The sequence below is a fragment of the Lissotriton helveticus genome, chromosome 2_2 (assembly GCF_964261635.1).
Source record: "Lissotriton helveticus chromosome 2_2, aLisHel1.1, whole genome shotgun sequence".
Classification (NCBI taxonomy): Eukaryota; Metazoa; Chordata; class Amphibia; order Caudata; family Salamandridae; genus Lissotriton; species Lissotriton helveticus.
In genome coordinates this window covers 11,329,425-11,348,652 of record NC_136060.1, presented here as the reverse complement: position 1 = coordinate 11,348,652, position 19,228 = coordinate 11,329,425, and positions in this window count along the sequence as shown.

The following is a 19,228-nucleotide window of genomic DNA, read 5'->3' as shown; positions in this document are numbered from 1 at the left end:
TCCTGGTTTGGACAGTTTGGAATGTTGACAGTCGACTGCCAGCCAATCAGAAACTCGCTCGCGCACGTAAGGGTACGCGTACGGAGCACATATAGATATATAATTTGCTCAAATTCAATTTTCTCAACAACTACTGGAGGGATTTTCACCAAATATAGTAAAGGCACTTCTGCATACCTGTCCTTACCATTTTTCCAAGTTTGGTGTAATTCCGTTCAGCCGTTCGGGCTGTAGCCGTGTCTAAAGGTCCCATAGAAAATGCCATTTGAAAAATTTCAAATTCAATTTTCTCAAGAATTACTGGAGGGTTTTACACCAAACATACAAAAGGCCCTGCTGCATACCAGTCCCTACCATTTTGCCAAATCTAGTGTAATTCCGTTCAGCCGTTCGAGCTGTAGCCTTGTCAGATTGTCCCTATGGAAATTAACATGGGGAAAACACGAGTTGGGACCCCCCTTTTTTCTCGCCCCCCCCTTGATGAATCCCCCCGAAACTTTCAGTCAAGGAGCGGAGCGGAGCGAGGCAAATTTAAGGAAAATTACAGGCAGATCCCTCAATCGGCGCCAAAGTTATTCCCAATAGAATGTTCGGAATTTCCTATGGTAACTAGGTCCTAACTATATATACCTACTGGCGACCGCCAGTAGGTTATTTATATATATATATATATATATATATATATATATATATATATATATATATATATATATATATATATATATATAAAGACAGGGGATCCCTCCAGCCGGTATGATACTCTTCCAATATGAAGTCATTTGCGGGAACCCAATGGCCGTGCAGAGACACAAGACACCCTCCGAAACCCAAACTCCAGGGACAGGAGTCAACGTGAGTCCTCCGATCAGTGAATGTCTCCCGCTCGGCGGTTCAAAAATCAGATGGTGATCAACTTTGGAGTCGTAAACCAATGAAGTCCTGCAGGTGATAATACTTGGGATGCTGTAAAACATATAGATGTTGATTGTCAGGCATTCTACATAAATCAATAGCAAGATGAAAGCAGATCCTGCTGGTGCCTGGGACAGATATATATGTATAAAGACAGGTGCTCCCTCCGTCCGGGAGCAATGCCAGCTCCTGCCCTATACAGCAGGTGACTATGATCACTGGGGCCCTAGGTGTCCCCCCAAAGTCTACAACTTGTAGTTTGTGGGTACCCAGCTATAGCCCCAGGGGATGGGGTCCCCAGGGCACAAGAAGGCTTGGGGAAGAGGGCACACCCTTTTCACTGCTTTTAACCCCAGAGAATGGGGTCCTCAGGGCCTATTAATTCTCATGAAGGTAGACCGCATGGCCCCCAACCCTTTTTCTTGCATTTGAAATCAGGGAATGTGATCCTTTGGGCCACAATAGTCTCAGGGAGGAGGCCTCAGGAAGGGAGGCCGTGAGGCCCTCTTCCCCTAAACTATCAAAATCAGTTCCATAGGGGCAACACGCTCCTCCCCTCTAATAAAATATGGCCAGGGGTTCTTGGACACTTTTGTTCTTGGGGAGGGGCGCGATGTGCCCCCCTCTCCTATTGTAAATATGTGTGGGCCAGGGAGGTGGGGCTTTCTGAGGCTTCTTTAGGTTCAGGAGGGGGTCATGTGTCCCCTTCCCTATCATCAAAATATGGACCCAATGAATAGGGTCCTCTGTGCTTTTTAAGGCTTGAGGAGAGAGAGCTACACATGCTCTTCCCCTATAATTAAAAAAGGCCCTCGGGACAGGGTCATCTGGCCTATTTGGGCCTGGGAAGGTGAGTCCATGTACCTACACCATAATTAAAGTGTGATCCCGGGGATAGGATCCCTAGGGCCCATTTCGGCTGGGGGCAACATACACAAATAGACGAGGGGTGGGAGGTGAACTCCGCTCTGCCAGCAGAGTTGGCAGTGTTTTTTTCACTTCATGCTCCGCTGAGAGCACGGAGTTTGCCAAAGAAACTCCTTCAATACCGCTGCATGGCTGAGTTACCAGCACTTCTATCATTAACACAGTCAGCGAGAGTCCTTTCGGTGAGAGTATACCCAGACATTATTCCACATATTATTGGCACCAAAGAAGGTTCTCTGCCATATTGGACCTGTGGGCTTCCATTGTGGGAATTTGGATGTCGGAACAGGAACTCAGCAGCTTTGAGATGAGCGGACAACTGTCTGGCATTGGGAAACAGGGAGATGCAGAGGTGCGGCCGGGAGACGCCGACCCGGAGCAGCATACCTCAGTGAATTGTGCAGGTAAAGTGGCCAAGGCTCAGGAGCAGAGGGGGAGCGGCAGAGTCAGGGACCGACTATTAGAAACCCATCATAAAGCACAGAAGGGTGAAAGGTGGAAGCACATTGAGGCCGACGGGTGATGATCCCTGACTCTAATATGGCGGCCGTACCACTACAGAAATAGGAGGCGTTTGGCACAGCACAAGACCCAGTGAATAGAGAGACACAACGGCACCCAAATATAAAGCAGGGACCAGAGCCAGGATACTAGTGAGCAACAAAGGAACTAGATGCACTGGCTCTTCAATGGACTTGCCTGACCTTAAGATGGCGGCTGAGGGAGCACGAACACAGTAAAATCCTCATTACAGAGTGACCTGGTACGGTGCAGAGGGGAAGATACCAACTGGAGCTGCAAGAAGTGAGCAAGCTGGGAGGAAAGCCTAGCCAAAGGAATGGAGGAGGAGCCAGCCCCCAGCATTGCCGCTCGGAGTTGATGCTCCGTGATGAACCCTCTTACCAGCTTCCTGAGCAACATTCCGCTGCACTGTTATCCCATCCAGAACAACGATCCCGCAACCGGATTGCAGGCAGATCACTTCAAGATCAGTATCGCCCTGCTCCGATCTTACATCGCTCAGAAATGAGCCGTAACGTCTCCATTTTTTTTTTTGTTAAACAATTTTTATTGCAGAGTCATTTACAGTATACAGTGCAGTGTTCAGCATCTCACAGTGCGGAGTCGTCGTTCTCTTATCACAGTCTAGATGTCGCGTACACAGCCATTCAGCCCACATCCCGGAGGTCGGGCGGCGTTATTCTGTTATAGTTTGCTCTCCTAGCTGGGCAGCTTGCGGTAGTTAACATATAGGGCCCTCCGCCCTCTGCTTTCACTTTTTCACCCCGTACCCTGCTGCTACTCGGCACAGCATGTACATGGTCCTCTGCAGGATCCCAGTGTACTTTCCTCCCACCCCCCTCCACCCCCGGTGTCTACGTCTACGTCTGGTGCAAGGATGTGTGCCTAAATTGCGGGATTTCGGAGCGTCTGCATTTTATCGTGTGTGTGTGTCCGGTGTAGGTGCCGGGGTTGTGACCTTTGCTGCTGAAGTCCCCGGGTTCTCCGCCTCCTCTTCCCCCTCCTCATCTACTGCGCTATCTCTCAGTGCCTGTACTAATGCTTCCCATGCCATCGCAGGGTCCTGCGCTTTCTCGTCTGAATTAAGGCGGGCTAGTTGGTTTCTGATTGTACTCTCCGCTGTCGCCCACTTCAGAAATTCATTCAACCACCTCCGATGTGTTGGCCCTACCTTCGACTTCCACCCCTTGGTCAGCTCTCTCTTCGCTATAAGTAGGCCCATGTCGATGAATTTGCTTGATAGTTTGTTCTTGCGTGTATGTGGGAACCAATGTAAGATGGTGACCGCGCTGTCGTACTGCAATTCCCCGTCTGCCACTGCATTCAGGGTGTCCCCTATCTCTCTCCAATACACTTGTAAGCATGGGCACCCCCTCAGCATGTGTACAAGGTCCGCTCTTAATTGGTTACATCTTGGGCACGCTGCGTCTTCTGCGCCAAAGTACGTTGCTATTTTACTCGGGGTGAGGTAAGCCCTATGAAGGATATAGAGGTGTATTAGTTGGAAACGCGTGTTTCTTGTGCTCTTCCTAGCCCTTCGCACTAGCTGGGACCATGTCGTGTCTGGGATTTCCAACTGTAGGTCTGTTCCCCATTTATTCTTCAGTGCTGTAAGTGGTTGCAAGGTTTCCATGTGCATTCTGGAATAGAGGCATGTAACTGCTTTAAATGTGCCTGCCGCCATCATTGTGTATTGGCACGCTAGTGTCGTTGTGGGTTCTATCAGCCCCTCCCCCAGTGCGCCTGTACGGCTCTCACCACTGCCGCATGTAGTAAATAGTCTCCCCTCGGAAGGTTGTATCGCTCCTGTAAAGTCTGGTACGGGGTTAATACTCCATCCTCATATAGATCCCCCACCATTTGTAACCCTGCCTCTTCCCACAGTCGCAGCCTCGACCAGTCCCCGCCATGTGGGAGTGCTGTCACCATGCCCAGCGGGATTTCTGGCACATACGGGTGACCGGGTCCAGCACGCTTTTGCGAGCGATTCCAACACAATTGAAGCGTCCATTCCTCTTGGGTCAGCCCTCTTAGCAGTAACCTTTGTTGCAGGGTTATGTACGCCAGGATGTGGCATGGGGTGCCATTCTTGCTCTCCTGCTCCAGGCCACGGTATACCCTCGCTATTTCTTGTGTGAAGAATTGCAATTGGGCTGCCAAGTAGTAGAGCTCAAAATCCGGGACCGCCAGTCCACCCTCATCCTTCAGGCAGGTCAGTGTCGCCAGTGCAATTCTACGTCTGCCCGTTCCCCATAAAAAGGACACTACCGTCGATTTTAGTCGTCTGAAGATTACTCCAGGTATCCACACGGGGAGGGTTCGAAAGAAATATAATAATCGCGGCAGGGCAACCATTTTTAGAAGTGCAACCCGGTCCGCCATCGAGAGGGGTAAGGTGGCCCAGAAGGACATACTACTCTGCAATGCGCGGATACAGCGACCTACATTACCGTCTAGGAGGTCTGCAGGTTCGTGGTATATAGGCACTCCTAGGTAGCTCAGGCAGTTGGGCTACCATCTAAGTTTCGGGTGGAGTGGAGGGCTCTCCTCCCCCCTCCTTAGAGGGAAGAGGCAGGTCTTTGTCCAGTTAACCCGCAGTCCTGATATGTCGCCGAAGCGCGCTAGCAGTCTCTCTGCGCCCTCCACAGCTTCCTCCGCGTTGTCTAAGAAAAGGAGGAGGTCGTCTCCATATAGGGAAATGTAGTGGTGGGTCTCTCTGAAGACCAACCCGTTGTAATGTTCACCCCGCCTAGCCATCGCTGCTAGAGGTTCTACCGCAAGCGCAAACAGCAGGGGAGAAAGTGCACACCCTTGTCTGGTGCCTCAAATCACTTCATATTGATCCGATACTAAGGGTCCGACCCTCACCCTAGCCTTCGCTGAAGAGTAAAGCACCTCAGTCCAACCTATATATCCTTCACCCAGGCCAAAAGCCTGCATCACCCTATATAGGTAGTCCCATTCCAGGCTGTCAAAGGCCTTCTCTATGTCAACCGCCAACACTAGGGGGGCCTTCGCGCCTGGCGGCGGGTCATCTACTAGCCTGAGCAGCCTACGGATGTTGTGTGTCGTGTTCCTTGCGGGTATAAAACCCGATTGATCCTTATAGACCAGGTCTTGCATATGGGTCAACAGTCTGGTGGCCAGTACTGTGCTCAAGATTTTGTAGTCTGTCGTTAACATAGATAACGGCCTATAGGATGCAGGGTCTGCGCTGTCCCTTCGCGGTTTCAATAAAGGGATCATTATGGCTTCGCGCATTGATTGGGGAAGTCTGCCCTCCTCCCTGGCTTCATTATAGATTACCTGAAGTCTCGGGCCAGGTGATCTAGGTATCTCCCGTAGAATTCAATGGGCAACCCGTCCATCCCTGGAGTTTTGTTACGCGCCATTCGCTTTATCGCTCCTCTTATTTCTGCCAGGTCTATTGGGCCGCCTAGGGCGTCAGCCTGTTCTTGCTCTAGTTGTGGTAGCTGCAAATCGCTCAGGAAAGCCTCTATTGCCTCAGTCTGGTTCCCCAAGTCAGTTCTATACAATCTCTCGTGATATGACCTGAAGCAGTCCAAAATTCCTGACTGTGTTTCATGGGTGCTGCCACCATTCCCCTGCAGGGTCAAAATCGGTTGACTACTCCTATTGGGGTTCGCTAGCCAGGCCAAGAGTGATCCAGTTTTGTCCCCCTCAGCAAGAGTCTTCGTTAAGTATGTTTTATAGTCGAAGCGACGCAGGCGCTCCACCTCTATGGCCACTGCCTCCCGCGCTTCACTCACTCTCCCCTGTAAGTCAGGGTGGGTCGGGCGTTCTAGTTCGGCCTCCCTCAATTTACGCTCAGCCTTATCTAAGTCTTCCACCAATGATCTGCGGGCTCCTGCAAATTTCCCTATGCAGTGTCCTCTTACTACTATTTTAAATGCATCCCATTCAACTGCTCTGGAGGAAGTGGTACCCTCGTTCTCTGCAAAGTATTGCGTAATCCGATCCTCCAGCTCTACGCGGAAGGGTGGGTCATCCAGCGTGTCCGGTCGTAGCCGCCACGTCGGAATCTTTGAGGGTTCATGGTCTTGAAGGTTCCAGAGGTTAGCTCACGCACCCCAGGGCCCATAAGGCCTCCGTAGCACCGACTACGAATTAGGGGGATTTGAGAGCACGTTTGCTCGATGGTTTGGATGGGAGCGACTCTTCTGCAGTTAGGTCCTGTTCTGGGGGAGGGGGGGCCTGGAGAAGTTGGGGTAACTCAAGGCGTAGTTTGGGGAGGGGGGGAAGGGGGAATGTTGAGGATGGGTGGGGACGGTGTCACATCTGGGTTCTGGATGCGAATTGTTGATGATCTACACCAAACACAATGGGACAATGGCTAGTGCAGGATCGATAAAATGTGTGTCCTGGAATGTGCGGGGCTTGAATACGATGACAAGGAGACACAAGATTCACTCTTACTTAGTCCGTAGAGGAGTTCATATAGCGTTACTGCAAGAGACCCATTTAACAAGGAAAGAGGGGATAGCGCTCAAGCGCAGATGGAGGGGCCACCTGTTCTACACCACGTACTCTGCTTTTGCTAGAGGTGTGCTAATTTGGGTGAGAGCGGGTGTCCCTTTCCAAGTCACTAGGCACACAGAAGACCCGAATGGGAGATATGTGGTGGTTGAGGGACTGCTTAGAGGTCGTTGGAGCCGCACTAGTCGTTGTCACCCCAGTCAGGTACCATGCCTAGGATTCAGCTCCCAATGATTTCACCTGATGTCTGCGGTGTGACCTTCGGGCCCCTGGCCCCGCCCAGCTCTGACAACTCAGTGTCCGAGCCCGTTCCCTGGCCCTCCGGGCCCGATTCTCTCTCCGATTGAACCAGCGCCGATCCCGACACCTCTTTTACTGCCTGCAGTGCTGCTCTTCGTTCGTCCGCTGTTTGGGAGTTCGTCAGCCTTTTGGACCCCTGTCCGCGTCCTCGGTGCCTCTTCGACCGCCTGACTGATTGTTCCTGGCGCGCCTCCTCAGCCCGGAACCGAGCTCCATCCGTGCCTGCTTTATAAGTGTCCCACCAGGTCCATGCCCTGCTGCCGTTGGAAAGAACAGAGCTTTCTCGTCTATCACTACTCGGAGTCTGGCCGGGAATAGCAGCGAGTACTGTATGCCCTCTGTGCGCAGTTCTTTCTTGATAGAGAGGAATGAGGCGCGCATTTTTTGGGTCTCGAACGTGTAGTCCGGGAACAGCGTGACTTTGCTGTTGTCCACTTGGAAGGGACCTGCATCCCTGGCCCGTTGCAACAGCCAGTCCCTGTCCTTGTAGTGAAGCAGCTTGACGACCACTGGGCAAGGTGGGAGACCCGGTTGCGGGGGTATCGATGGCACGCGGTGCGCCCACTCCAGAGTGAAGAAAGGAGTAAGGCCCTCCGGGGCCACCGCAGTCTTTAGCCACTCATGCAAGTAGCCCACCATGTCCGTGCCCTCTTTTTTTTCCGGCAGGCCCACGAGGCGCACGTTGTTCCGCCGGCTACGGTTTTCAGCATCCTCCGCCCGCCTCTCCAGGGCTTGAATGCGGTCCAGCGCCTCCATGAGTTTCCCATCCATCGACTTCTGCGCTGGCACTATGTCTTTCAAGGTGTCCTCCGCTTCTTTGACTCTATCTGTCAATTTCGCATGGTCAGCCCGCAGGAGCCCCAGCCCCGTCGACACCTGCGCAATGTCGTGGTGTAATGCATCCCTCGTGGCGGCGATAGCCTCTATGATCCGGTCTTGCATCTGTTGCAGTTCCGTTGTGGACTGGTTAGCGTCTTCGGGCGTCTCCGTGGCAGGGTTCCTGTCACCCTTAGCGCCTTTGGGTTTTCCCATCTTGCCCCCGCGTCGTCGGTCTGGGCTCCCAGGGATGTCCAGGGGTTGTCGGTGTTCCCCGCTGTGGGTAGGCCGTGGAGCGCCAACTGGGAGGAATCAGTCCGGGTTCTCCTGCTGGGCCGTCTTCTCTATGGGGTCAAGCTGCCCTCCCAGTCGCTACAGATCCTGGCTTCAGCCAGGGCGGCCCCGCGGTGCTGTTATCGCAGTCTGGCCCGCTAAGGCGCTCCACCACCGCGATGGTGCTTCGGTTCCTCGGTGGTATAACGGGGTGGCTGAGGAGTGCGCCGGTTGCGGGGTCCCTCCCGGTCCAACCGGAGGGTCGCGTCGTCAGGAATACTCGCCCAGGGGTCCGCAGCGGGAGTGGACAACTGCCCACCGCACGGACCCTTCCTCCTTCCCCTCCGGCGGCGCCCGCTAGTCGAGGGCTGTCAGCGTGTGGTGCCTGTCCCTCGGTGTTCGGCCGGCCTAGTGCTACGTGTCTCCTGCTCGGGACCCGACCTCCTTCCGGGGACAGCTTCGATGAGTCCGATCTGGACCCCTCGCTAGGAGCGGTGCATGGGTGGGCAGATGAAGTTCCCCCCTTAATTGGGCCTCCTCATGGGCCTCTATCCTCGGGGTGCACTCTCCGTCCACCGGGCAAAGGATGGTCCCTGGTCGCCCCCGTGGATGCCGCCGGTCCTCCCCGGGCGTCCCTCTCCCTCAGGTTCAATCCAGCCGCAGAACAGGCCCAGCCGCCTTCGGGTCGCTCCTCGCGACAGTCCCGGGTCGCCAAGGGTCTGGGTTTGCTCGTGGCAATCCTCGCTCCCCCCCAGGGGCCAAAGACTGTGGACACTTGCCGCCCAGGCCGGCAGGCGAGGCCTCCGGTGGCCTCTCTATGTGTGCAGGGACGCAGGGCCCCAAAGCCGGGGTGCCAAATTGCGGCTCACGGGCGGAGTGGGGTCTCCACGCAATCGCCCGTGTGCAGGGCGCCGCTCCTGTCGCGCCGAAGTTGGGGGCCGGCGGCACGCCCGTCGGCCCCAGTCCCCCTCCCGGCGTCTTCCGGCTCTGCCTCCGCTGCACAGCCTGGCGATGGGGCCGGAGCTGCACCCCCGAGATGGCAGGCCCCGAAGCCGGGGTGTAGATTACAGGCCCCCGAGTGAGGCGGAGCCTCTCTGCAGCCGTCCGCCCACAGCGTCCCGCATCGGCCGCCCAGTATTCAGGGGCGGTGGGTCGGCAGGCGGCCACCGCTTTTCTTTAGGTCTCCCACAGACCTGCCTCACTTGCTCAGCTGGGCGTTGGGGACGGAGTCGCGCCCACAGGGACAGCAGGCCCCAGAGCCGGGGCGTAGATTTTCTGCCTTCTGGGTGGGGCGGAGTCTCACCGGGGCCTCTCGCGGTTGATGCACCTCAACGGTCGCGCTGTGGTCGGGGCCGATGGCGTGCCCGTTAATCCCGGTCTCCCCCTCTGCCTCTCACCGTTCCGCCTCCTCAGCTTGTCCGGGCGCCGGGGATGGAGCAGCTGCTATACTCCGGCTTCCGCCTCTCAGGGTGCCGCCATCTTGTGCTCCGGCGTCCCGGACTCACCACAGCCAGCTTCTCCCGCTGCAGCGGTCTCACCGGCTCGCAACTTGAACCGGAGCAGGCCCGGACGTTGTACTCGGGATCCTCCCGACTTTCACGGGGATCCCGGGTCTTAAACAGGATAATTAGCGGATCAGTGGGCGAAGGGGCGGGAGCCTCGCTAGGCTGCGACCGTCTTCATCGGCTGCTAGCCACGCCCCACTCAGCATTAAGGTCTCCATGGCAGCCGCGGTCGGTAGGGGAGTACCTGCCTGGGCAGTGATGTGGGGAAGGGGAGGGGCAGGGTGGGGGTTAGTAATGTATGGATAATGGAGGTTTGCAGGTAAGTAAACATTTAAATAAATCAAACGAATTTCGTAGCGCACACTGCATCCCCAAATGCAATGCAGTGCGCGCAACGAAATTCGTTTGATTTATTTAAATGTTTACTTACATGCAAACCTCCATTATCCATACATTACTAACCCCCACCCTGCCCCTCCCCCTCCCCACATCACCGCCCCGGCAGGTACTCCCCTACCGACCGCGGCTGCTCCATGGTTTTATCTGTCTCTCTCTTTGACCAGCTGCGGTCGGTAGTGGGAGTACCTGCAGGGCGGTGATGTGGAGAGGGGGAGGGGCAGGGTGGGGGCTGTAATGTATGGATTACGGAGCTTTACAGGTAAGTAAATAAATACATAAATTAAATGAATTTCATTGCCTACACTGCATACCCAAATGCGATGCAGTGCACGCAACGTAATTTGTTTTATTTATTTATATGTTTACTTACCTGTAAAGCTCCGTAATCCATACATTACTACCCCCCACACTGCCCCTCCCCTTCCCCACATCACCGCCCTGCAGATACTCCCACTACCGACTGCACCTGTCTTTGACTACTTTGACTGCTTCATTCCCCCAGGAGTACTTTCGCGCTTTAGATCTATCGGACTCTGCTTTCCTCTCCCCTGTTTACCTTTCCCCCACTACCTTCCATTCCCCATATGCCATGTGTCTTGGATAACCTACACGCTAATTTCTTGAATTATTGTGTAATGTCACGTTTTTCTCCCAAGCATTTACTGGTAACTGCAACTGTAACTGATGTAACTATGTAACAATGTTCTGATGCAATGTGCTATCTCATGTAAAGCACTCTGATACCTCCGGGTCTAGCCAGCGCTATATAAAACTTTTCAAATAAATAAATAAAAAAAAAAACAAGGTGTTTTCAGACTCTATAGCCCTAAACATATCAGTATTATTTAGTCAGACTTGCTTGTGGTTTCTCACAGAAGAGGTAAGAGAACATTGGAGGATTATGAATCGGGAGAGTGCAGCCTGCTAAACATAAGGTGGTTTCGGCTAAGACGCAATTTTGGTGGTGTGTAGTTGTGAACCAAACAAAATGAAAGGGAACGAGGAGAAAACATATTTCACCTAACTCCAAGGATTTGTTGTTTACTTAGAACTATACATTTACTGAAAGTGCATTTGCAATCATAATGGGGAAGTCAATTACAAGATTGACATTGTTGTTTTGTAATGTAGAAATTGAGTGAATATTTAAATTCAGAAAAAATGTATTAGCATTGAAGCATTTTTAAAAGTGTCTTGAGCGTATTTTTTTGTTTCGATGGAATGCCCTTAACGCTGCTTCCTAAATAAGGTCCCTTTTCATCTATGCTTAGTGTGAAAGGGGTGAGCAGTGGGTGTTGTGGTGGGTGTTCCACTGCAACACCCACCACAACATCCATTGATTTTGATGCTGCCCCTATTTATAAGGGTGGCATAGATAGGAGGCAGAGCCAAAATTAAGCTAGGGAAAAGCTGGTCTCAACTGTGTGAAACGAGGAGAAATGCTTTATTTCTCCTTGTTTCTCCTCGTTTTTGCTTTTTCCTTGTGTGCTGCCTTGTGCAGCACACATGGAAAAAGCAAATCGCCTTGGATTGTTTATGTGAATGGAAGGTGTCCCTTCCTGCACATAAATATTCATTTTAAAAAATTACATTTTTTTACTTTCATGGGTGCCGTATTAAGCAGCACACATAGAAGCGACAAAAGCGTAATTTAAAGATTGTTTATGTGCAGGAAGGGACACCTTCCTGTGCATAAACAATCTTCCCCGCAGACACCTTTGCACTATGGTGCAAGGGTGCCTGCATTGGCGCTACACTGCTAAGTCACCCGCGTAGCTAGGGGGGGGGCGAGGGGGGCGGACCGCCCCAGGCGGCACTGTTTTGGAGGCGGCAAGGCGGCGCGGCACTTGTGGCACGTTGTACACACGTTGGTGTGCTGCGCACGCGAGTCAGGCAGTCTTTCCTGGGAAATGGCAACCTCCAGCGTGAGCAAAGACACGGGCTTCCACACAGAAGTGCTGATTTGTTTCTTCGAATCGCAGCCGGGCAACGGTGGTGGCTTAAACTGGATTGAATACTGTTTTCACTTTCAGGGACAGTTTATCTTTCAGCAGAAGCATCCTGGTAGTGATGTCAAGGCTCGCGCTCTGAGCGCAGGACGGCGCATTAATAATCACTGTTTCTTTTATTATCCATTTCCTGTTCTTTCTGCGTGCGCAGCTGTGCCCGATCTTTGAACTTTACCCTACACGTGAAAACCTTTCACCTGTAAAACGCTGTACCCTGGACTGGTGTCCGCCCGGTGGCAGGGCCATGGGGGCAATTAGGGCACATTAGTGAATGTCACTCGAGCCCTGGAGTTTTTTACTGAGCCGGCAGAACCACATCCTTTGGTTGCTCTTTTTTTCCAAAGCATTATTCTTCCTTCCCACCCCCCTCACCCAGAACAGAGTACAAATAGCCCACCCCACTCCCTAACCAATGCTCGTGGAGAGCTTAAGCTCAGTGCTCCTCACCCCCAAATCTCTTCTTTGCCATCCAGGAAATCGACTTTTAACCCTGGTGCAGAGCAGCAGAGCTGGGCCTGGCACAGCGTCCAGACCAGAGATGGCATCTTTGAGCGCAGACAGAGGCAGCCGCTTATCTCACCGGTCCCGGGGGCTAGGGCATGATCTACCCAGGACATCTGCTGCCACTGCAGTAGCAAGCATTTGCAAAGCAATAGGTCTTGCATTTGCGACACTCTGAGTTATTGCCATTGTAAATGACAATCAATAAAAGGCATTGTCATTTTCGGAGAACATTCCATAAAGTATAGAACCCTGCGAATGCTGGTAATTTCTAAGTTTTTATTTCTTTATTTGAAATTGTATATCACACACAGAAGACGTTAAAGTACTCTAGTTATTTTTTTACAAAAAAATGTGAGAAATGATTCCAAATAATAAACATACATATTTACAGAGAAATGTTCAGGATGATGTCAGAGCATTTTGCAATTTGTTAGATACATATTTTGAGAAATGCATCTAAGTCATACAAATCCATGTTAGCAAAGATGTGTTGTCTTATAGTGAACATTAAGTCGTCAGTTTGTTCTTCACGCTACAATATTTGATTTAAGAATTGCACTGCATATGTGGCGGTGCAGGTGCTGGAGAGAGCTGCAATTAAATGTCACAAACGTAAGTGTTAGTATGGTGGCAGTCTGTGTGTTCTCCTTTGTACTGCCGGTCACCGGTGTATTTAACTGTGTAGCCTTGGACCGTGTCATGTATGTGCATGTAACTTGCATGATCGAGGTAACTATTAGCGGTGATACTTCGTGACTCTCGGTCCTTTTTCCCCAGCCCCCTCCCCAGGGGCGGCAATCTGAGGGATAGCCCCGGGCGCCACAAGCTCTAGCTACGCCCCTGTGCTAAGTGTAGCGCCAGTCCAGGGGGGAATGCAAGGCTGCACCATATTTGTCTAAATACTGTGCAGCCTTGCATTTCTGAAGTGGCTGAGTGAGGCGTTAATGGCTAACGCCTCACTCCGCCACGTCTTTGTAGATATGCCCCCCAGTCTGAATTTAGTGGACTGCATCCTGTCTACTAATTCCACAGACAATCAATTGACACCCATGGCCTGTCTGACATTAAACCATGCAGTCGCGGTCGGTAGTGGGAAGACCTGCCGGGCGGTGACGTGGGGACGGGGATGGGGAGGGGCAGGGTGGGGTTAGTAAACTATGCAGCCGCGGCCTGTGGAGGAAGTTGCGGTGGAGCAGGCAGGCGGGGTGGGGGAGGGGGAGGATGGGGGGTGATGAACACCGGAATATGGAGGATTGCAGGTAAGTAAACAATTAAATTAATAAAACAAATTTTGTTCCGTGTCCTGCATCGCAAAATGCAATACAGGGCGCGTTACGAAATTAGTTTTATTAATTTAATTGTTTACTTACCTGTAATCATCCATATTCCGGTGTTTATCACCCCCCATCCTGCCCCTCCCCCACCCCGCCTGCCTGTCCCACCGCAACTCCCTCCACAGGCCGCGGCTGCAACTATGGATTACGGAGGTTTACAGGTAAGTAAAAATACAAATAAATAAAACGAATCTCGTTGCATGCACTGCATTGCATTTGGGGATGCAGTGCATGCAACGAAATTCGTTTTTAAATATTTTTAGATATATTATGCACTTGCGTACTCCTTTTTCAAAACCAAAAACAAGTGCAGCATGATAACTCCTTTGGCCCAAATAAAGTGCTGTTTTTATTTGCAAACAGGTAATTGATATTCTCACTTTCAAAGGCCCCTTGGAGTTTTTTAAATATTTTTGTTTGTGCCTACTTCTTTCTGGACATCACATAGTTCGTACTGTATTAGGCGTGCCTGGATTTCATTCCTCTAAATGATAACATTTCAGAATGTGCACGTTAAATTAAAGAGCAAACTTTTCATCTGAAGCTTATATTCACCAATTGGTTATAGAATTGTGTCTTATGTTTTACACCACCTTAGTGGTTATTTTAGTCAGAGACAGGTATCCAGTTTCTCTGTGTCAAATGTGAGATACCCTTCTATCCTGATATATTTCCTTCCATTGTAGTTCCTGTAGTTCTCATTTCTCCCTATAACTCCAGGATTTCGGGTAGCAGAATGGGAGGAAAAGAGCACACAGTCTGGACTACTCACATCGAGACAATTTAGTCGCCTGGCTAGATACAGACCAGTTACTGCACGAGCATATACATCTTTTCTTCCCAAACCTTCAATAATAAAAGTTCTACCTTTGACTGTGACTAGTTCCCCTCGCCTATACCCACACATTTTCCATCTCTCTAGTGACATCCTTAGTGCCACATTTAACATCACTTCTGGAGATGTTACATGGGTCAAGGGTCGTGTTCTAGAGGACATCCACCTTTTCTGCTTGGAAAATGTGGAAGCTGGATTCTGTGTTATCCCCTACCAAATATCTGATGCCGTACGGGAGCACGAGAGTATTATCTACCACAAAATGAATATATAACATAATCCTACGCCCTTATCAATTGCAAGTCGATAGTAGGCAGTGCTGAATGTACTGTTGCAAAGCTAACACCAGTGCACAAAATCAAAATTCTTAGTGATACATCAAATGAACACAATTTCGAAAAATTTGCTATCTTTAGGCAACAAGTGATCATTTCATAGTTTGGATTTTTAATAAGTAAAATTGAAATTTTTTATTAAACTTATATGTGTGATTGAAAGAGAACGTTTCATTTATGATCTATATTAAATTTTTTTAATGGCCTAACAGATTTTTGTATTATAAAAAAAAGAAGAATATTTGAACTAATGAAATATTTGTGCTTGTTTGCAAACACAGCTCCAAAGATAGAATCTATGATTTTTCGGTTTGTTTTTCTTCTTAAACTCTGATTTTACTTAATTGCAAGAAACAATCTTCGCAGATAAACTCCCACACAGATTGGCTGGTAACGTTGATACCAAACCATTCTCGAAAAGCAAACATCATTCTGTAATTGAAGAAGGTCTTAATAATAAACAGAAGGAGCAGAGCAAATTAAATTCTCCATGCTCTAGACATATGCAACATCTTCAACTCCAAATCTGATTGCTAATAGGATATTCCGTTTGCAATTTAAGCTGCTAATTGCGCTGTTAATAAGGAACAGGAAATAGCTCAAACAAATTCTAAATAGGAAAACAGGGTCGTTGAACATGAAGAGACTCTTCATCACCACCACAAACTATGTGCCGACTCTTAATCATTCAAATTAAACGTGCCCTTGGGGGACGATTCAGTTTCCCCCTCATAATGCAAACTAACACTGCCCTCTTTGCAATGCTTTTATGAGAAGGTAGACCAGTGGTGTTAGACAAATAGATATTCGGCCATATATTTGTTAAGCTGTGCAATAATATGAAAAATGTACATGTTCAGAACATGTGGCCAGATGTACAAAATACTGGCCACAAAATACTGGTTGCAAAATGCAGCCAGTATTGCTGTGACCAGTAAAGAATTTAAGAACCGGCCTATTTAGCCAAGGGTTGGTTCATAAAATTTAAAAACATATCAGGCTGATATTCAACTTACCTCATGATTATTAATGAGACATCTCACAAATTGTGGCTCACTCTGATTGGAGGCCATGGTTGTCTGATATGGTCAGCAGAATACCATGTATGTGATAATTGTTGAATAAAGCAAATAAAAAAAATGTTTAGTCACTTTACCTTAAAGGAAATAAATAGTTCTTTACTTAGGAGCAAACGTTTTTTTTTTTCAAAAGTTAGTTTTTTTGGTGGTATTGGTCCCTTGAACCACTAAATACTCCCTAACAAACTTTTTATTTATTTCACAAACAGGAAAGGGGCACAAGGGGACCCACTTTTGCGAATGCATCACCACATCAAGAGTCTGCAATTTTTTTAATGTTTTGTCACCAGATTTCAGTTGCTAAATACTGATACCTATCATACAGATTCAGTATTTGGAAGGGATGCTTTGAACAAGTACCTTACAAATATTGATTTGGCAAGGGGTCGCACTCCCTTTACTGACTAATATGAGATTAATACATTGAAGATAATATTTTAACAGTCACAAACACAGAATCAGCGTGTTTCTCACCATTAATAAGCTTAGTCCAGCAGGCCCCATATCACTATTCTTAGACAAAGAATGAGTAGTTCTAAATAAAAAGGTCACTTACGGGTTAGGCCTGGGACTAAGTAATCCACGTTTACTAAAAACAAAATATGTTGTTTTCGGTGCTCAGAATTTATGGAACTTTTTGGACAGATGGTCAGCTATTGTCCAAGAATGTCAAAACTGGCTTTATAAAAGGGAGTAAATGGAAATTTTGATTAGCTGCAAAACTGACAATGAGGTGTATGCCTTACGCCTCAATTACTGCATTTATAAGTCTACATAAGTAAACCTTTGTGTATTAAATTTTAACAAGATAATTTTCTGAATGAGGGATTACCCCAATTCCTCAAAGGGATCATGTTCAAGAGACCGCACTTTTTTCGTTATTGCTGTACCTTTTGAGTGTCTACATGCTGTCTTTAGCAGAGGCGTATACTTAGTATTGGCTTCAATGCTAAAGGTAATCCATGGATAAATCGGCATCTGGCAGGAGAATGGTGAAGAGAATCGCAGGGTGAAAAATATTTATTTCTGTAAAGAAGTATGCTTATGCCTGTATAGTACCTAAATAGAGGTGGGGAACATTGTCAATTATACTGACCAACCTCAGCTGAGGAGGCAAAAAAAGTAATTTTTTACTTGATTTTTAACTTTACAATATTATGTATCATCAAGAAAAACATCAGCTGTCAGCTTTTAAAGCAAAAAAAAATCTCTCCATTTATCCAGGCCACCCGTGGTGTTGAACAATGAAGCCACTCATGCAGTGCCTTCGAAAATACAGCAGTGTCAATAGAGATTCCAAAAAAAAGTACAAAAGATCTAAGCTACATACTGTCAAACTAGTCCTGGACCAGAAAAAAACTGCCCACATGACACCCTCCTTCAAAGTACTCGAAGGTACACAGGAGAGCAGAGAATTTAGGTTCATACATTGGGCACTAGACATAAAGGAGTCCATTAGGATGTACGGCGGATCGCCACCACCTGCCTGGCAGTGGCGAACCGCCATACATCCTTCCCCGCCCGCCACCCATTTCCCATATTAGTATGGCGGGTGTAGGGCGGCGGATGGGAAGACCATCTGCCTCTTTTCCACCGAGTCGACAAGTCGCCCGAGCGGAAAAGGGTTTAATATGGTGGCGGTGTCTGCTAGACACCGCCAATCATAGTAGCATGGGTGCAGAAAGATGCCTTTCACCGCCACGGAAAAGCATTCAGAATTCTCTTACGGGGGCCCGTTGCGGGCCCCCAGGGTTTTGGGGGAGTGTGGGGGTGCACATGGGGGGTACCTATGGTACACCCATGCATTGTCATGGACATGGTGGTAGGCACCACATGGTGCCTGTCACCTTGTGCATGACAATGAATGCAGTGCATTCCCAGCATTGTGGGGGGCGGTGCTGTGAGCACCGCCCTCCACAATGCTGGTAATGGAGGATGCCACCGCCACATGGCATCCTAATCGCCAGTGCGGGACCGCCGCACCACTGGCGGCCGGTCCCAGCACCGCTAGGGTGGCGGGCGTAGGAAATCCGTCCACCATCCTAAGGGGCCCCAAAGTTTCTAGTAGCAAAGTAAAAACTTCCCTCCCCACCACACTTCTACCTGAACATCAAGTCCAGGCCACATGCAGTTGGAAAACACAGGACTGTAACATAAGCTTAAAGATACATGGACCTTTATGGGTGGGCTTTTATCTGCAAGTTCTAGCCAGTCTTTCTGCATTTAAAATGAGCTTAATAATGATCATCTTCAAGGGACCTTTATCACTTTGCTCCACACTACTCGGACTGTCCTAAAATTAGAGACAGATCAGTCCAGAATTACTATTTCATTTAATGTCTTTTCATGCAATTCAACACGGCATCCACATTTGCTGTGCTTTATTGCACAAGTGGACAAACACAGCATAGAGCCATATACACAAAGGTTGTCAACCCTTCAGCGGTGCACAAACAAAGTTGCCTGTGCGACATATGCCTTGCACCATGGGGCAATGGTGGCTGTACTCTGTCTAGCATAGGATTCAAGTGCAAACACTTTTGCGCAAGGCAAATTTAGAAAGATCCCACACTTTGGGTGTGTGCTGTGCACTTGAGCACAAATGCAATATATACTTTTTTTGGAAGTGAACACATTGCTACATATTTGTGGCTGCGTCGTGTAGTTATTAGTTTTGGTGCAAAGCCTGGTCTTGCTATTTTAGTAGTTCAGAGTTTACATCAAGCATATGAGTGTTTGTTTTAATATTGCTCCCTTCATGCAAAGCTATTTTTGTGCTATAAAAGTGCAACTTTCCAGCGCAAAAGACCTTTTTAGCTGGACAGCACAATGGCGTTCACCAAACTAGTGCAGGTACAAAGCCTAAGTAAATATGGGCCATCACAATTTACAAACAACATTCCCACTGTCCAGGCTTACCAAGCAGAGCCAGAAAGATCTCTTTCATAACAACCCTGCACCCAAGACTTCTCTAGAAAAAA